This window comes from Megascapheus bottae, chromosome 2 (genome assembly GCF_031878675.1).
Source record: "Megascapheus bottae isolate mThoBot1 chromosome 2, mThoBot2.hap1, whole genome shotgun sequence".
In the NCBI taxonomy this organism is placed as follows: domain Eukaryota; kingdom Metazoa; phylum Chordata; class Mammalia; order Rodentia; family Geomyidae; genus Megascapheus; species Megascapheus bottae.
In genome coordinates, this window is record NC_143510.1 from 31,767,842 (window position 1) to 31,784,896 (window position 17,055).

The 17,055-nt window shown below is 40.4% G+C and overlaps 1 protein-coding gene across 4 annotated transcripts in view; it reads left to right on the forward strand.

Annotated features, from left to right (window-relative positions):
* Positions 1-96: 96 nt before the first annotated feature.
* The window catches only part of Atxn7 (ataxin 7), a 125,517-nt gene continuing 108,558 nt past the window's right edge, over positions 97-17,055 (forward strand). For 2 of the 4 annotated variants that reach the window (XM_090323447.1, XM_090323454.1), the window contains exons 1-2: positions 97-185; positions 3,455-3,537. The gene's annotated coding sequence lies outside the window, so the exon portion shown is untranslated. The remainder of the gene's footprint in view (positions 186-3,454; positions 3,538-17,055) is intronic. The other 2 variants (XM_090323419.1, XM_090323438.1) reach the window with 1 other exon arrangement.

Below are 17,055 nucleotides of genomic sequence, written 5' to 3' on the forward strand. Positions count from 1 at the left end.
CCCCGCGCTCGCTGCGCTCCCCGGGGGGCGGCTGCAGCTGCGGCGGTGGCCGGCGCGTGAGGGGGGTCAGGCGGGCGGACGCGGGGCTGCAGCGTGAGCCGTTCCCCCCGCCCCCCCACCCCGCCGCCGCCGCCCCCGCCCGGCCCACGCCCAGAGGCCGCCCCGGAGGCCGCCGCGGCCGCCAGGTGAGCTCGCCCGGGCGGACGCCGCGGGGGCTGCGGGGGCGCGCGGGGTCCCCCTCCGCCCGCAGCCGCCCCGAGAAGGTGACCCCATCCGGGCGGCGGCAGCTGGGAAGGCGGGGTGCTCGTTCTCCTGGCGAGGGGGTGGCGGCGGGGTTGCCCGGGGTGGGGAGGGGGGACGCGGGAATCGGGGGGCGGCGCTGAGGGGGACGCGGCGCGAAGTTGGCTCCCGCGCGCGCCCAGGCGGGTCTCGAACGCGGGCCCTGGCGGCGGGCGCGGCCGGCAAAGACAAAAAAAAAAAAAAAAAAAAAAGCGCCCCGCGTTCCAGGTGGCGCGGTTCCGGCCCGGCGTCCGCCCGCTTCCTCCCTGGGCGCCGGCGGCGTGTGCCTGGACTTGGGTGACAGAGAAACTTCGCGACCTCAGGCTGGCGCCCGCGGTCTCCACCTGGCACCCGGTTCCCCAGTGCAGCCGGGAATCCCGTCGGCGATCGTCTGGAGCGGGGCGCGGGGGGGGGGGGGGGAGTGGTGGCTGTTTTCGTTTTTATCTTTTGCTTTTTATTATTTATTTATTTTAAAGGTGCCGGAGAGTGACGGTCGGCACCCTTAGAGGAAGTTGAGGGTGGAGGGGGAGGTGGTGGAGCTCCGAGGCGGACCCCGAGGATGTCCCTTGCCCGGGGTGCAGTTACAGTCATGCCAGGGCGGGCTTCACTGGCATCTCTTCCCAAAAGTCACCTTCATTCAACTTGGATGAGTTGCCTAGGCCTTGGCACCAGGGAGGTGGGGAGTGGGGTGAACAGTACATCCCGCTGACGGGACCCTCCTGTTGGGGGTCCCATGAGCACCAAGAAGCAGATGGGGAGATTGGACCCCAGGTTGGTTTGACCTTCTAGCCCAGGCGTTCGCATTTTCCAGTTGTCACCTCTTCCCATCCCCCTTCCCCACACACAGCCCAGGACCTATCTGGGATAAATCAGTGGTGGCTCTTCAACTTGGTGCTTTCAGTTTCCTTTTTCACTTTGGGCCCCACCTCCCAATTCATTCAAAGAGGAACAGTTGTAAAAGAAACAACAACCACCACAAAAACGTAAGGACTGGGTTGTACCTTTTAGGTAGAAATCCTTACATGCAAGTTTTTCTTTTCTGTTGAGAGAGCCTTTGAACTTTAATGGTACTCTCAAGAATTTAGACCTTGTGGCCCAGAGACAAAAATTATCTTATGTGAAGATGTGGCTTTCGTACAAACCGAAGGTGTGAGCCACCCTGACTTAAAAAGAAGTGGCACTGTGGAAGAGATATTTCTTGTTTGGAAATTGGAACTGGGCCCTAGTGGCTCAGGCCCGTAATTCTAGCTACTCAGAAGGCTGAAATCAGAGGATGATAGTTCAAATGCACCCTGGGCAGGGAAGTCCCTGAGACTTTTTTTTTTTTTTTTGCCAGTCCTGTGGCTTGAACTCAGGACCTGAACACTGTCTTTGGACTTTCTCAAGGCTAGAGCTCTAACACCTGATCCATAGCACCACTTCCAACTCTTTAGTATGTATATGGTATCAAGGAATCGAACCTGGGTCTTGGCGTTTGCTTATGCAAGCACTCTACCACTAGATCAAACTCCCTTCCCTGAGACTCCTACTCTCCAATTAATCACCAAAAATCTGGAAGTAGAGCTGTGGCTTAACTGGCAGAGTGCTATCCTTGAACATACAAATTTCAGGTACTGTTCTAACCCCATAACTTCCCACCCTCCCATTGTCAGATAGTAAACAGATGCTCTTTTTTTTTTTTTTTTTTTCTTTGCCAGTCCTGGGCTTGAGCTCAGGGTCTGAGCCCTGTCCTTGGACTTTCTCAAGGCTAGAGCTCTACCACCACTTCCAGCTTTTTTTTCTATATATGTGGTACCAAGGAATCGAACCCGGGGTCTTCATGCATGCTAGGCAAGCATTTTAACCACTAGGCCAAACTCCTGGCCCAACAGATGCTCTTTTTAAGTTAGTTATTACTTGCTCTTACCATCTTACTGATTTCAAACAGTAGTGTTTGTGTGTGTGGGGGGGGCTGGTCATGGGGCTCTTAGGGCTTGAATTTGCCCGAGGCACCATCCCTGAGCTCTTCAGCTCAAGGCTACTGCCCTACCCTTGAGCCAAGTCCCACTTCTCATTTTCTGGAGGTTAATTGAAGATAAGAGTAGCTGGTTCTTTGTGCCCACCCTACCCTTGAGCCAAGCCCCACTTCCCATTTTCTAGAGGTTAATTAAAGATAAGAGTCTCTGGTCCTTTGTGCCAGAGCTGGCTTTGAACCTTGATCCTCAGATCTCAGCATCCTGAGTAGCTTGGATTACAGGTATGAGCCACCGTGCCTGGCCAAATAATTTTCTTTTATAGGACAATATCATTGTTTTTATAACCATTAAATTTCCTTCCCTGAGACAGTCTTGTCAGCATTCATAGACAGAATTGGTTAAACATAAAACTTCATTTAGTAACTCACAGTTCTCTTAAACAGAGCTAGAACATTTCTAAGACCATGGTGAAGTGAAAAGACCTGAACATTTGAGGTGGCCTGATAGTAAATATTCAAGAAAGTTCTAGACTCAAGTGGTAAGAAGCATATAATTTGAGCTTTTAGGAACTCTTCACAATCTGCTCTGTCAGCCAGATAATTTGATTTAAGGTTACACTGACACAGATCCATGATTTGAACATTTAAAAACTCCTTGTATTTATTCTTTTCTTACAGCATGTACAGCGAGAAAGCATGTTTCTTTTTTTTTTTTTTTTTGGTCTGTCATGGGTCTTGAGCTCTAGGCTTGGGCCCTGTCCCTGAGCTTTTCAGCTCTCTACCATGCTACCACTAGCACTCTAACCACTTGAGCCACAGCACCACTTCTGGTTTTCTGATGGTTATTTGGAGATGAGTCTCATGGACTTTAGTGCCCAGGCTGTCTTTGAACCTCAATCTTCAGATCTCAGTCTACTGAGTAGCTAAAATTACAGGGGTGAGCCACTGGTGCCCAGCTTTTTTTTTTTTTTTTTTTTTTTTAATTTATTAGCCTATTTGTGAATGTTGAAAGAAGGTGGACTTGACTTCTATACCATATTAATGTTTCCTTTTAGGGAAATCTCTGTAGGCAGGAACACAGCATTGGAAGTAGCAAATTAAACAAAGCTGGTTTAGATGCTGAACTTGGATTAGTTTAGATTTAGTGATTTACTGGTTTCTTTGACCGTGTGAGTGATTAAAGAAGTTATTGTGTTTATTTGTCCTTCCCTTTTGAGACAGGATCTCACCAAGACTTTTGCCTTTTGAAAATGTGAAGGCTGATGAGAGGACTGGCTGTACTATACCCTTGGATTGTAAACCAGGTAGGCATTTCTGAAATATGCTTTTGGGGTTCCTTAACCTCCCTGGCTCTACAAATGGATTTCAAGAGATTTCTGAATCATCTGTAATTAGGATCCAGACTTGTTGTGTATGTATGTTTTTCTGGAAATAGAGTAGGTGTTACAAAAGAAATCTAGGATTAAAAAAATAGACTTATCCCTTTATTAAATACAATATAGTATAAGAATATCATTCTGTTAGTATAGAAGTATAATAATAATCATTTCTCACAAGAAAATAAGTATAATGAACCAGATCTTTATGTTCATTAATTTTCAAAGTTTAAATCTTTACCCTAGTCATGTTAGAGGTGGCAAAGGTACTTCCATCCTAAATCCCATAGCAAAACACTGCCTACCTGATCCTATATAAATAAAGGACAAACTGGCATAACATGCTAATCCTATGAGCAGTATAACTGTGTCCTAATTATATTTAAAAATTTAGACCAGAGCAATGGCTAGAACGTGACACTAGCCCTTAAAGTATATGGCTCATTCAGCTCCACTTTTTCTGGAAAATTTGAAATTTGACCAGAGGTTCTCTCTCTAAGGAAGTATATTTGTGCCTTGGCAGGAACTAATAAAAATATAGTGTCTGAGTCAAAACAGAATTTACCTTGAAGTCTTGTTCACTAAATGAGAAAACCCAGACTTCTCTTGCCTAGCATGTGTGAGGCCCTAAGTTTAGTCCCCATCACAGCAATGAAGCAAGACCGGGCAGGAAAAGATGGAGGAAAAGAGAGAATGGCAGCCAACATTATAGGTGCTGCCTTCCATCACAGAACCATCACACAGGCAAGTGCTTAGTCATCAAGCACCATGGAAAATTCAGCAAGGTGAGAACATTATGAACAATAAGTAAAATTAAGTTAATTTTCTGCTAAGAACAGAAAACCTGGTAGTATTTGTGAGGATGCCTTCCCCCAAAGAGGAAGCATTTTTAGGGGATCAAACTGCGCTCTTGCCTATTCAGTTCCTAAAACAGGAATATAGAACGTTATGAATCAAGGAACTGTGAGATATGTGACTAAAATATCTATAATACTTATGTCTTTAAATCAAGCTTATTATTGTTTCTTTCTCTGCTTTTCTTTTCCCTTTCATTTGTGTGTGCTAGGCATTGGTATCTGCTCCTATGGGGTTGGTGAATGGTTGTGATTGTGGGTTTTTAGGCTTGACTTGAGTTTTACTTGCCTTTCCTGAATTCTCAGATTTTGTTTACCTTGAGCTAGTATTCTCTGAGTTTGAAGAAGATAAACATTAAATAGGTCAATACATGGAACAAACTTTTGTTAAATGATCATAGGATTTTTTTTGTTTTGTTTTGTTTTGTTTTGTGGTTCCTGGGGCTTGAACTCAGCCTGGGCCTGTCCCCGAGCTCTTCAGCTCAAGACTACTGCTCTACCCTTGAGCCAAACCTCATTTCCCTTTTTCTAGAGGTTAATTGGAGATAAGAATCTCAGGCCCTTTTGTGCCAGGGCTGGCTTTGAACCTTGATCCTCATATCTCAGTCTCCTGAGTAGCTAGGATTACAGGTATGGCCATCTCACCTGGCTGATCATAGGATATTTTTAAGTCTATTTCTGAAGATTGTATCTGTTTTGAAGATACCTTTTCAAAGACAATATTTGTAAACATTCCACACATTGTAGAACCATCCTATTTTCAATCTGGGAAGTCTTTCTATCTTCAAGTCACCATGGGCCAATACACTAACACCTTTAGAACCTATTAGTCGTGTACATTGTTTTTAGCCATGGGATTGCATTCTCTCTGAGTCTAGCAAACTATATCAAAATTTTAGATTGGCCCAACCAACAAGCCCGTGCACAGGTTTAGAGCTGTGATCCATTCAAAATATGGTTTTTTGACATAGAAGAGATGTCAGCTCATTCTTTTTTTCATATATTTTTTATTGTAATTAATAGAAGGGTTACATGATATTTGCCAGATAGATGGTGCATTAATTCCCATACATTGATACCCTTTCACATGTCTTGGTACCCATTTCCCTTCCCCCACCCCCACCCCTCATCTTGTTTTCCCCCCTTCCCTATCCAATTTCAAATAATCAAATACAAATAATATCCGATATATCAGGTAACAAAGTGAGGCACTGTAACAATATGAGCTAACCAAGGGACAGCAAAAGAGATGAGAGATAACATAGTACCTTAAGAACAACAATCATTCATTATATGGCTTATGTTTCTATATCCTAGAGATCCTTTCATTTAGTGTCCTACTATATGGCCTTTTGTATCAAGGTTTTGCTTTATTGTAAATCTCTGCTAGGAGAGCCCAAGGTTTCTACTGATTATGACAAATGAGGGAAACCATTGAGCCTAAGTTCCTTTGAGTCTGGCTTACTTCACTTAATATGATCTTTTCTAAGTCTTTCCATTTCCTAACAAATGGGGCAATGTCATTCTTTCTGACAGCAGCATAGAATTCCATTGTGTACAAATACCACATCTTGTTGATCCACTCATCAAGTGAGGGACATCTAGGTTGGTTCCATATCTTTCTATGGTAAATAGTGCTGCAATGAACATTGTTGTGCTGGTGGATTTAGTATGTCCTTGTTTCTGGATAATTGGGTAAATGCCAAGTAGTGGAATTGCTGGGTCATAGGGGAGGTCTATGGTTAGTCTTTTGAGGAACCGCCATACTGCTTTCCATAGCGGTTGAACGAGTCAGCTCATTCTTTACATAGAAGAAGATTAGATGCATAGAATTGTGGCATCCCTATGCAACACACACATGGTATTTGTCACATCAAGGATTCTGGGCTTTTGTAGGCAGCTCGATATAATGCTCTGTTTCTAATAAGATGAAATTCTTCTGTGAGTGAGTTAGTCATAGTGTGTGGTTTTCTGTTCTTAGCACTTGCTTTATAGTGTGTCACCAATTAATTTTACTTATTGCTCAAAATGTTCTCACCTTGCTGAGTTTTCCATGGTGCTTGATGATGGTGTCTGTGTGATGGTTCTGAAGGGAACCAGCCACTGTCTTTTGAGCTCTGTTATGCTTAATGTTTCTGTGTCCTCCTTTGCCCTGGAGAGGAAATAATGATACTGACCCTTTAGGCTGCTAACTAGATACTCTTGCTTTAGGGAAATCTGTATTCTGACTTCCTTATCCTCTTTCTGTGTGGTATATTTGACTAAATAATGCACACAAAGATTCTTCTTGTATCCCAAACCCTGAATTTTTGGATCTATGCTTACCTTGACTTTCTTTTTTTATTAACGAATTTATTAACAATTTTTACATCATATTTCAAATGATGTATTTAACAGGCAAATATTCAAGAAGGGAATCTATATATACGATCACTGGCACTTAGATTTTAGAACATAATTAAAATTAGACTCAGGGTTTGTATGTCATACATACATATTAATCTATGTAATAAAACATGTCTATGGAGTCATAAATTTTTATGTCTATGTAGTTATGTTTATATTTCCAGTACCATGTCCATAGCATTCGGTACGCAAATCCAAACCCTGGGTTTTAAATCTCCAGGTTTGGTCCCACAAAACATGTAGATATGTTAGGCGATGTGTCATTTCACCTGGCCATCCTGAAACTCTGAGGTCAACTTCCTTTAGCTTAGCCTCTTCACTCTATATTGACCCTTTTCTCTTGGTCATTGGTGACCTTATAACTATATTAACTGTTTGGATTATTTTCTGCCTTCTTTCCTGTCTTTTAACATTCTCTGCAAATTTGTGAGTATTGCAATTAGTATGTTCTTGTTTTAGAGTTTTAAGTTTTCAAAAGATCATGTTGCCCAAAATAAAGCCCTTTAAGTTGTTGGGTATTTTCGGATTGTCCCTCACTTGAGTAAGCAATATTTTAGATGGAGATTAAAACATTAAAAAATCATTTAGTTCATCTAGCTTCTAGAAATATAAACTATGTTATTACACTTAGCATTTAAGTTTTTTCTTGTTTTAAAAAGCTAAATTTCAATCATACTTTTTAGGTGGCAGTTTGAGCAATACAAATCTTCAGTCATTTAAAAAAAAAGATAGCTCCACATCTAGGAAATTAGTACATTAGGTGAAGTGTGCATGGGTGTATGTAATCTAAATACCAATTAGCAAAGGATTAATTTAGTCAGAAAGGGCCTAGCCATAGAATGAAATACTGTGCAATTTAAAAGGTGATGCAAGTCATTATTTGTCATGGGCTATTTGTAGAAAAAAGTATCATATGAAAATATATATAATGGACATTTTCTAAGGTGGACAAAGTCTTTCTAAATGGATACTTAAAAGAAATTATCTGAAAGGATATTCACCAAATAATAGGAATGTGTTTCTTCCAGGTAATAAAGCTGAGTAATCTCTTTGTGTGTTTTTCTTGTTTGTTTTTTCAGCTAGCATGTGCTGCTTTTATAATCAAGAAAAAATGATAAAGCTTTTAAAAATAGGCACAGTAATTGAAAATATCTCCTGTTGGTTGCCAAATGAGCCCTCATTCTCTGTGATAGGTAATTTTTTCACAGTTTGTGTTGTATTGAATGAACATTGAAATATACCTTCTCATGTAACTTTAAAAGTGTTTTCTACTTTATTAATAAACAAGAATGTTTTCTAGACTCTTCCAGTAGGAAAAAATTCACACAGGACTAAGCAATAGTTTTCAGAAGAAGCTAAAAACCAGAGAGACTTCTACATTGATGTAAATAGCATTTTTGTACCCCATTTCTCATAACACTAGATTTTTCCCTGTGTTGAAATTCTTTTGTAAAGGATTGCAAAGGATGCAATTGTAAAGGATTCTTTTGCATGAAGAGTAGTAGTTAAAAACATAAAAACATTTTTTGTTGCTATTTATTGTTTTGCGTGGTATAAGACTTGTAGACTCAGGGCCTTTGCTCGCTAGTCAGGTGCTCTACCACTTGTATCATATTCACAATTCTCCTTTTCTGCACAAACATTCGGGGCTTTGAATTCTGTTCAGGAATGGCACCCAGGCCTTGAATTCCAGGCACAAGAAAAAAAAATAATTGAGTGCCTTAAAATTTTGTGTAAAATTTCTTTCTGCTCAGTAATATGTCCCTTTATCGCACCATAAAATTAATAGGTTAATGACTTGCCAATCAAATTTTATCTCAAATCTTTTAAGAAGATGGATTGTACTAGGATCAAAATAGCTAACTCAACTAGAGCTCTTTGGTTGTAAGCAGTATATACAAAGTCTAAGTATAAAGAGAGGTCATTGGGTAGATGTGGTGTAGCTCCCAACTGCTAATTCTGAAAAGCCAGGCTCAGAAGAGAGCTGATCTAGAGCAGCTTCAGGAAATCAGGCATTATGTCAGAAGGCTGGAGGATTAAAGTCTAGTAGTTTTCAGTATTACTCATGAGTTTTGTTTAGGCCCAAACTGGATCTTGCCAGTACTTACCCACTGGGAATCAATAGGAATGGATGAATGGTGGGTAAAACTAACAAATGTACACTGCCCAATGCATTTGTAGGCTACTGTAAGTTTCTTTGTGCATTGTCTGTCACAGTTAATATCTACAACCTCATATTCCTCTATGTAGTCCCTCTCTTCCCCCACATCCATAGGCTTGAAATTTGGGGTCTTATGCTTACTCAGACTTGCTGGCCTGTGGCTAGAGATCTATCACTTGAGACACAGCTGCAGCCTGGCATTCTACTGGTTATTTTGGAGTATTATAGACTTACTCCCCTGAATTGGCTTTGAACCATGATCTTCTGTTCTTCAGCCTCCAGAGTAGGGATTACAGGCTTGAGTATCTGGCAACCTTCAACAGTTTTTAAAACCAAGTTTGAGAAGCATTCTTTTTTTTTTTTTTTTTTTTTTTTTGCTAGTCCTGGGCTTGAACTCAGGGCCTGAAAACTTAGGGCCTGAGCACTGTCCTTGGACTTTCTCAACGCTACAGCTCTACTACTTAAGCCACAGCACCACTTCTGGCTTTTTCTATGTATGTGGTACCAAGGAATGGAACCTGGGTCTTCATGCATGGTAGGCAAGTACTCTACCATTAGGCCAAATTCTTGGCCCCACATTCTTTGTTTATACATCCTTTACTCCTATTTTATTTTTTCAGCACTTCACATTTTTTATTAATACCTCTATTTTCTGCCCTAAAACATGTATTTCTTGAGTTTACTTATCTAATTCTTATCATTACTAGTTTTCTGCAGTGCAAGGGATCAAACTAGGAGGTTGCACAAACAAGGTGAGCAGCCTGCCTTTCCTTGATTTTTAAAAGCCTATTAACTCTTAACCTTTGATTGTTGTCATCTTTGTTAACATTTTTTCTCCAATGTGTAGTGATTCTTTTAGGGCTAGTGAGATAAAAACAGTTCCTGGCCACTACATTGAAGTTCCCCAGTGACTCTGCAGTTGTTTCCCTGTCTTGGTGTCTAGTTGCTTTCATTGTAACCTTACTAATGTTTTGAGCATTATAGACTTTGTAAGTTTATAGTCTGAAGAAGCAACCTAGGTGCGTGCTGGTGGCTTATGCCTGTAATTCTAGCTACTCAGGAGGCTGAGATCTGATTCAAGCCAGCTCTGGCACCAAAGTCTGAGAGGCTCGTCTCCAGTTAACTATCAGAAAATGGGAAGTGGCGCTGTGGCTCAAGTGGTGGAGTGCTAGCCTTGAATGAAGAGCTCAAGGACAGGGCCCAGATCCTAGTGTAAGTTAAACTACATTTCAAATAATAAAATATTGTATGATTTTATTTCATGTGATTTTTTTCTGTTCTGTTTTATGCTCTAATCCTGTAAAAGAGTATTCTGTTTATTTTCAGCTGAGGATATGGCTTGGAAAAGGCAAACAAGTTCTCCTGTGACAAAGACCCACTGGTCGGAGAATTCAAGCATTTTGTCTGCCTGTGGCTTGTTTACAGAGTTTCTAGAATGGTGGTTTACCAACTGTAGAAGCCTGTTTTCTGGATTCTTAAGGTTCTGAGCTTAAATTGGAGATAATTCAACTAATGTTTGGCCACCTTTGAATGATGCCCCCAACTGTAGGACACAATTATGGGGACATGATATGTGTGTGTGTGTGTGTGTGTGTGTGTGTGTGTGTGTGTGTGTGTGTTCAAGTGGCTGTAAAAAAAAAAAAACCCATCGAACTAGGTAGTTTGTAAACAGGAGAAATTTAGAAGTTGTGGAGGCTAGGAAGTTTGAGAACAAGGTTTCTCATGGATGGTACCTTCTGGCTTCATCCTAATGCGGTGGAAGGGACAAACTCCCTTGGGCCTTTTATTTATTTTTGTCAGTAGTGGGGCTTGAACTCTGAATCTGGGCACTGAGCCTCCTAATAGCAGCCTCCAAGAGGTTAGTATTTATTTATAACTAAGAATTTGCGGGGAACAAAGCACTCAGGTCATGGCAGTGAGCACTAATATTATCTAAGTACACCTTGGTAATCCACAACTGCTTTTGTTTATTCCAATGTCCAACAGCCCTTTATTTCTCCACAGATAGCCAGTCAAGGAGCTGGTTTCCCCCATCTCTGCCATGATTATTAGATGGTTTTTGAAGTACCTCTTGGAGCCCTTCAGTCTGGTCTTTTTTCACTTACTCATAGGGTAATTACCACCTTGTGGTGTAGTCACTTGTCCTCTCAGCCCTTGGACTCTTTAACTGATCCTCACTGTTTTCTCCTGTTCAGGTCTACTAGTAAGAGAGGTTCTAAGAGGAGCACTTGACATTTTTGTTTAATTAAGGTTGCTAGACAGTGTTTTGTTAATAATTGCTTGTATATTAGGCCTCTTTCCCTCATGACTTTTAAAGTTTTGTTGTAATATGAACCATGAACTTGTCTGCATTGGGAATGAATATGGTGGTGGTGATTCTTCTTTGGTCTTCATTTTTATTTTTTCTCAAGACAGAGGCATCTAGATATTTTTGAAATTTTGTTCTAACATTTGATACTAGTTCTACCTCATTTGTTTCAGGCATTGATTATTCTAAAGCCTGTATGCTAGTTGTACAGCAGTATTCCCCATTTCAGTTTGTCTCGTGAGTTTTGCAGATGTTCTGAACCTTTAGAATCCTTAAACTTATTCCTGAAAAGAAGGCTTGTAAAGTTCTACAGTGGAAAATGATGTATAGTATCTTTGTATTTTTTTCACTGGAGTTTTTAAGGTTTTATAAATCCAAAGGCATTTGAGTGTTCTGGCTCAGCCTCTTTTAACTACAAGGATATGTTTTAGGCTTTATTCTCTGTGCTCTCTACTCCCCTACCCCATTGATTATTATTGTTCTGGAAGTTATAACTATAAATCATTTGCTGATCGAAGCTAGAAAAGAGTCCATTTACCATTACATTAGACAGTTTAAAGGAATCACTTGTTCAAATTTACTAGCTTCTAGAAGCTAGTAAAGATGTTTATGGCTTCCAAGATTCCCTGCTAATGTGTTTCAGCACTATAGACAGTATGTAACACGTGTTCAACTATTATAGATTATGAGAAACACTAGCTTCTAGAAAAGATATTCCACTCTATAAATGGCACTAAGCCGAACAATCAGTTGTCATTGTAAAGAGCAGTCTTGATCTGAAAGTAGGCAGGTTCTTTGTGTGCCTATTTCTTTAGCCAGAAATGATTAGCTTTCTTTCCATAGATCCTGCTATTGAATGTTAATCAGTTGTAGACTGCAATGTTTTTATTGGCTTGCATTTGTAGTAGAGGAAACATCAGTATGTTTTATCTGTAGGTTTTTTCTTTTTGCTATCTAACTTCATACACTTAAAAAAAGAACCAGTTGCATGTTTCTTGAACATTGTTTCAAGAGTACACCAGAATAAGAAAGTAATGGATTTTAACCTTGATAATTCTAAAGTATCTCCGTTAAGGCTGTGATGTACCCTAAGCAATATTTACTTTTTTCTTTGTTCTCTCTCTTCCTCCCTCCATTCCTTCTTCCTCTCTCCTTCCTCCCTCCTCTCTCTTTCTTTCTTCCCTTCTTCCTTCCCTTCTTCCTTTCTCTTTGTGATACTGGGTTTGAATTCAGGGCTTAGTGCTCGCAAACCAGATGGCCTAACATTTGAAGTCCAACACCAGCAACATTTACTTTTTATATCCAATATAATGTTCTTGTTTTTCATATTTTAAATGATTTTAAAATTAAACCTGTAGGTAAAATGATTATATTTTTGAAACACAAAAGCTAAAAAGTTATAGTTTAGACTTCTAATTTCAAGAATTGCATACATTTGGTTCTTCTGGTAAAATTGAAATTTCTGGATGCTGACAGTTTTTATTTAATATTTTCCTTCGATTCTAAAACTCATATGTGCTTACAGAATGCTCAGAAAATTTCACAGATACACAGAAGATTAAAGTTATTTATATTCTACTACCCAGAGAAAATGCCACTCTTAACACTTAATATACATCTACTCAGCTGCTTGTAAAGCTCACCAATAAATGATCATTTGAAACAAATGGTATATTTAGAAGCAAGGGTTAGAAGTGGTAGAAATTGGTACATGGTGGGGTGGCTTTGATAGTCCCACTGCCTTTAGATGCCTGTTAGGCCCAGGATGGAAGATGGAAGCATTGGGGCTCTTTGGCCAGCCAGATAGTGAGTAGCAGAGTATTCTTCATTCTGCAGTCTTTTCTGTCTTTCTGTATCTTTTCTGTCAGCTCTGCATGCCTACTATTTGGCTAAAGAGGACATCTGAAGTGGTTTATTGACATAACCTTCATCAATTTTTTTTTTTACCAAGCCCCTGGAATAATTCTTTAATTCAGCCCTTATTCAAAAGAATGTCCACTATTGAGAAATAAAATAGCCTCTAGGTTACTTGTGCCAAGTTACATCAAGATAGAGTGTTTAGATACTTCCAGGTGATTCAGTTAACGTTTAACCTTAAATCTAGTTGCTTGGAAAAGAAGAAGCCAAAGAATGAACTCAAAGCAGATTATGGTAAAAGTAAATGCCATCTTTTTCTGTGAGAAAGAAAAGTTCTAATTTGGCTAGAGACTGGCCACAAAGTTGGCCACAGCAACATTTTTGCATCCTACTTATCTTTTGCCTTAAGGTAGAAGGACAAATTGTTCTGACATCAAAGAGAGAAACCAGGAGGGATGGAGGCTAATAATATAAGATGGGTGGCGCTCTCTCCCTCCCTCCCTCCCTCCCTCCCTCCCTCCCTCCCTCCCTCCCTCCCTCCCTCCTCTCTCTCTCTCTCTCTCTCTCTCTCTCTCTCTCTCTCTCTCTCTCTCTGTCTCTCTCTCTCTCTCTCTCTGTCTCTGTCTCTCTCTCTGTCTCTCTCTCTGTCTCTCTCTGTCTCTGTGATAGCAAGCAATCATTGGGTGTGAGAAACTAGCAAAGTGAAGTGGCATACTAGTTAACTTCCTCAGGCTATGATACAATTTCTTTTATTTAGTGAGAAAATACAATGATGACTTTGATTCCTTGCACTTTTTGCTCTCAGTGAGAGGAAACATTGGAGAAGAAGGAGGAAGTGGGATATCTATGTAAATGCTTTGTTCTGTCATGCAGTAGACTCCTGCCTAGAGAATTTGAGTGTCAGTACTGTATTCTATGCCCTCTTGGGAGTTATCTTACACTGACCAATTTAAAAGGTGTCATCACTGTTTGAGAAATGTAAGTACTTACCAGCAGTGCTTGGCAAGAAGGAATTGTGGACAATGAAAACATGGCAGAGAGGGAGACTGCTGATTTTACAAATCTGTAGTTAGAATTCTTTCTAAAACAAATGATTTTGAATTCAACATGTCCATTTATATGTACAGTGCATTTTGATCAGTGTCACCCCTTCCTTCATTCTGCTCCCATCTATCCCATTCTCAACTACCTCCTCAAGTTTGTAGTTAGAATTTTTAAGATTGGCAAGAAACAGCCTTAGACTGTTCAATAGACATTAATGAAAGTATTATTGTTAGGGGCTGGTCAGTGTAGTTGACATGAGGTTTCCGTCACACAGAAACTAATGGAAGTAGGAAGTCATTGTCACTGCGAGGAGCAGTGCTGGAGCAAAGAGAAGTTACTGTATATCAGTGAAAATTGGAGCTGTCAGACAGAAGTGTAGCACTGGAGGGATTCAGCCTTTTCCAGAAAGTGAAACCCAGACCAGGGAGAGAACAAGAAAGGCAAGGCTCTCTGGCTGGACCTTCTGTCCTTTCTCTTTGATCTTCCTCAACTGCTTCTTATTGGCCAACTCAACCTAGAAACCTGCCAGCAGGTAACTTTGTGTTCATAGAGATCTGCCCCTCTCGGGGGTACAGAGGAGGGGCCTAAAATGGCAGAAAACTGGTCTGTATGTGGAGAGGGAATCAAAACAAAATTACTCCTATCCCCTAAAAACATACCGTCATCTCATTTTTGTTTTTTATTTTGTCATCACCATCTCTTAAAATACCAAAATAAACCTTGAGCATAACTCCATTCTGTCTTTTACAGTTCGAACAAATAGTTACCCTACTCAAAGCAATTAAATTTTCAACGAGAAACTACGATGTGTTCTTAGAATTGAAAAACTTACTGAAAGAGCTTGTATTGGTGCTTTTTGTTTTTGGTTGAAATTAAATTAGCATTCTTCTCCCAAAGCATTATATCTGCTCTGTACAAGTAATTTATTCTAAAACAAAGACTCGTAATGACACATTGATAAAAATGTTGTTTGTTGTTTTTATTGTCCTTGTGGTAAAGGTGGGTAAAGTGCAAAGGAAAATGGGGCATCAGTTCGTGCAAGTTATACCTTGAGAACTCTTCAAAGTTGGATGAGTTTCAGAAAAGTTTAGTCAATCTAAAAATATAAGAGATATTTAAAAAGATTAATCTATAACTTCAACGAACATTGTGCTTTGAAGAATGGAAAGATAGGTAGATATTTACTATATTCTTTATAAATATGATAAAATAGTGACAAGGGACCTACATCCAGTTATATTAGTACAGGTATTTTAGTGAAAGCATTAGCTGAGGTGTTGGAGTGGTTATAAAAAAAAGAGAAAAATAGTTTATTCTGTCTTTTCCAATGATGCTTTCAGATGGCTTGCAAATAATGATAAGAAATCTATAGTTGTGGGATTGGAGGTGTGGCTCAGGTCGTAGAGTGCTAGCCAATGAGCAAAGTAAGCATTAGATACTGAGTTTGAGTCCTAGTCTTAGACCCTTCCAACCTCCCCCCCCCCCCAAAAAAAGTCTACAGTTGCTATGCTACGGAAGCACAGATAATAAAACAAAAATCCCAAATGACCAGGCTTTGATGGATCACCTTTATAATCCTAGCTACTCAGAGGTGAGATTTGGGATAGTGGTTTAAAGCCAGCCAGGGCAAGAAAGTCTATGAGATTGTTACCTCTAGCTAATCACAAAAGCTGTAAGTGGAGCTGGGGCTTAAGTGGTATAGCTAGCTTTGAGCACTTGCTCAGCTCCTGTGTTCAAGCCCCAGGACCAACACACATATATAACCACCAAATATCCCTGATTCCATGAAGTTTAAGTCAGAATGAGACTTGTACTACTGTTTCATCTAGAGTAGCCAGTCTTTTGATGTCTTTCCATTGCTTTGAGAATGAATACCATCTAAAACCTTTAACACAGATATGTGCTATCTAGTCCTGTTTGCATCATGAAATGCTTTCGTCTTTTAATCTTTGTGTGGGATGGGGCTTGAACTCTGGGCCTGGGCACTGTCCCTGAGCTCTTCACCTTGAGGCTACTGCCCTACTTCTAGGCCTGGGCATTGTCCCTGAGCTGTTCAGCTTAAGGCTGCTGCCCTACCCCTTGAGCCACAGTGCCACTTCAGTTTTTCTGATGGTTAATTGGAGATAAGAGTCTCACCATCTTTAGTGCCTGAGCTAGTTTTGAACCTCAGGTCCTCAGACCTTTGATCCTCAGATCTCAGCCTCCTGAGTAGCTAGGTTATAGGCATGAGCCACCGTGGCTGGCTTTGGTCTTTTAACTCTTAAGATTTGGTATGCTTCTGGAGTTTTCTCCTGCAGTTACTTTGTTTAGAGTGCTTGCTGCCACCCTGAGTTTCTCAACACTGTTTCTGTTTCCTGATTCCACTTTAAAAGCCTTCTTTAACCTTCCAAACAAAATCCATCTTATACCTTGCTCTAAAACCTGTGTGTATTCAGACACACTGCCTGTCTCCTTTGAAGCACCTTTTCAATTTATTTATAAAGACTTGATGTCTGTCTTCTCTATTAGAATGTAAACAGAAAGAGAGCAGGATACATGTCTGCCTGCCTGTTTTAGCATGTCTCCTCAGTGCCAAGCAGAGAATTGTTAAAGGGAGGAAAAGGAACTGGCTTCAAGACATTTCTGATCCTGACTTCTCAACTCTGTGATCTTCATTATTTCATTTCTTGTAGTCTTGATCTATACTTTGTAGAATGGGATAATGATGCTAATGGCTCTCATTTAGTGCTTAGTGTGTGCCAGGCATTTTGCTTTACTTGGATTTTCTTATCAATCAATTAGACTTCAGAGAAGTGAAACTTGATATCATACATCTA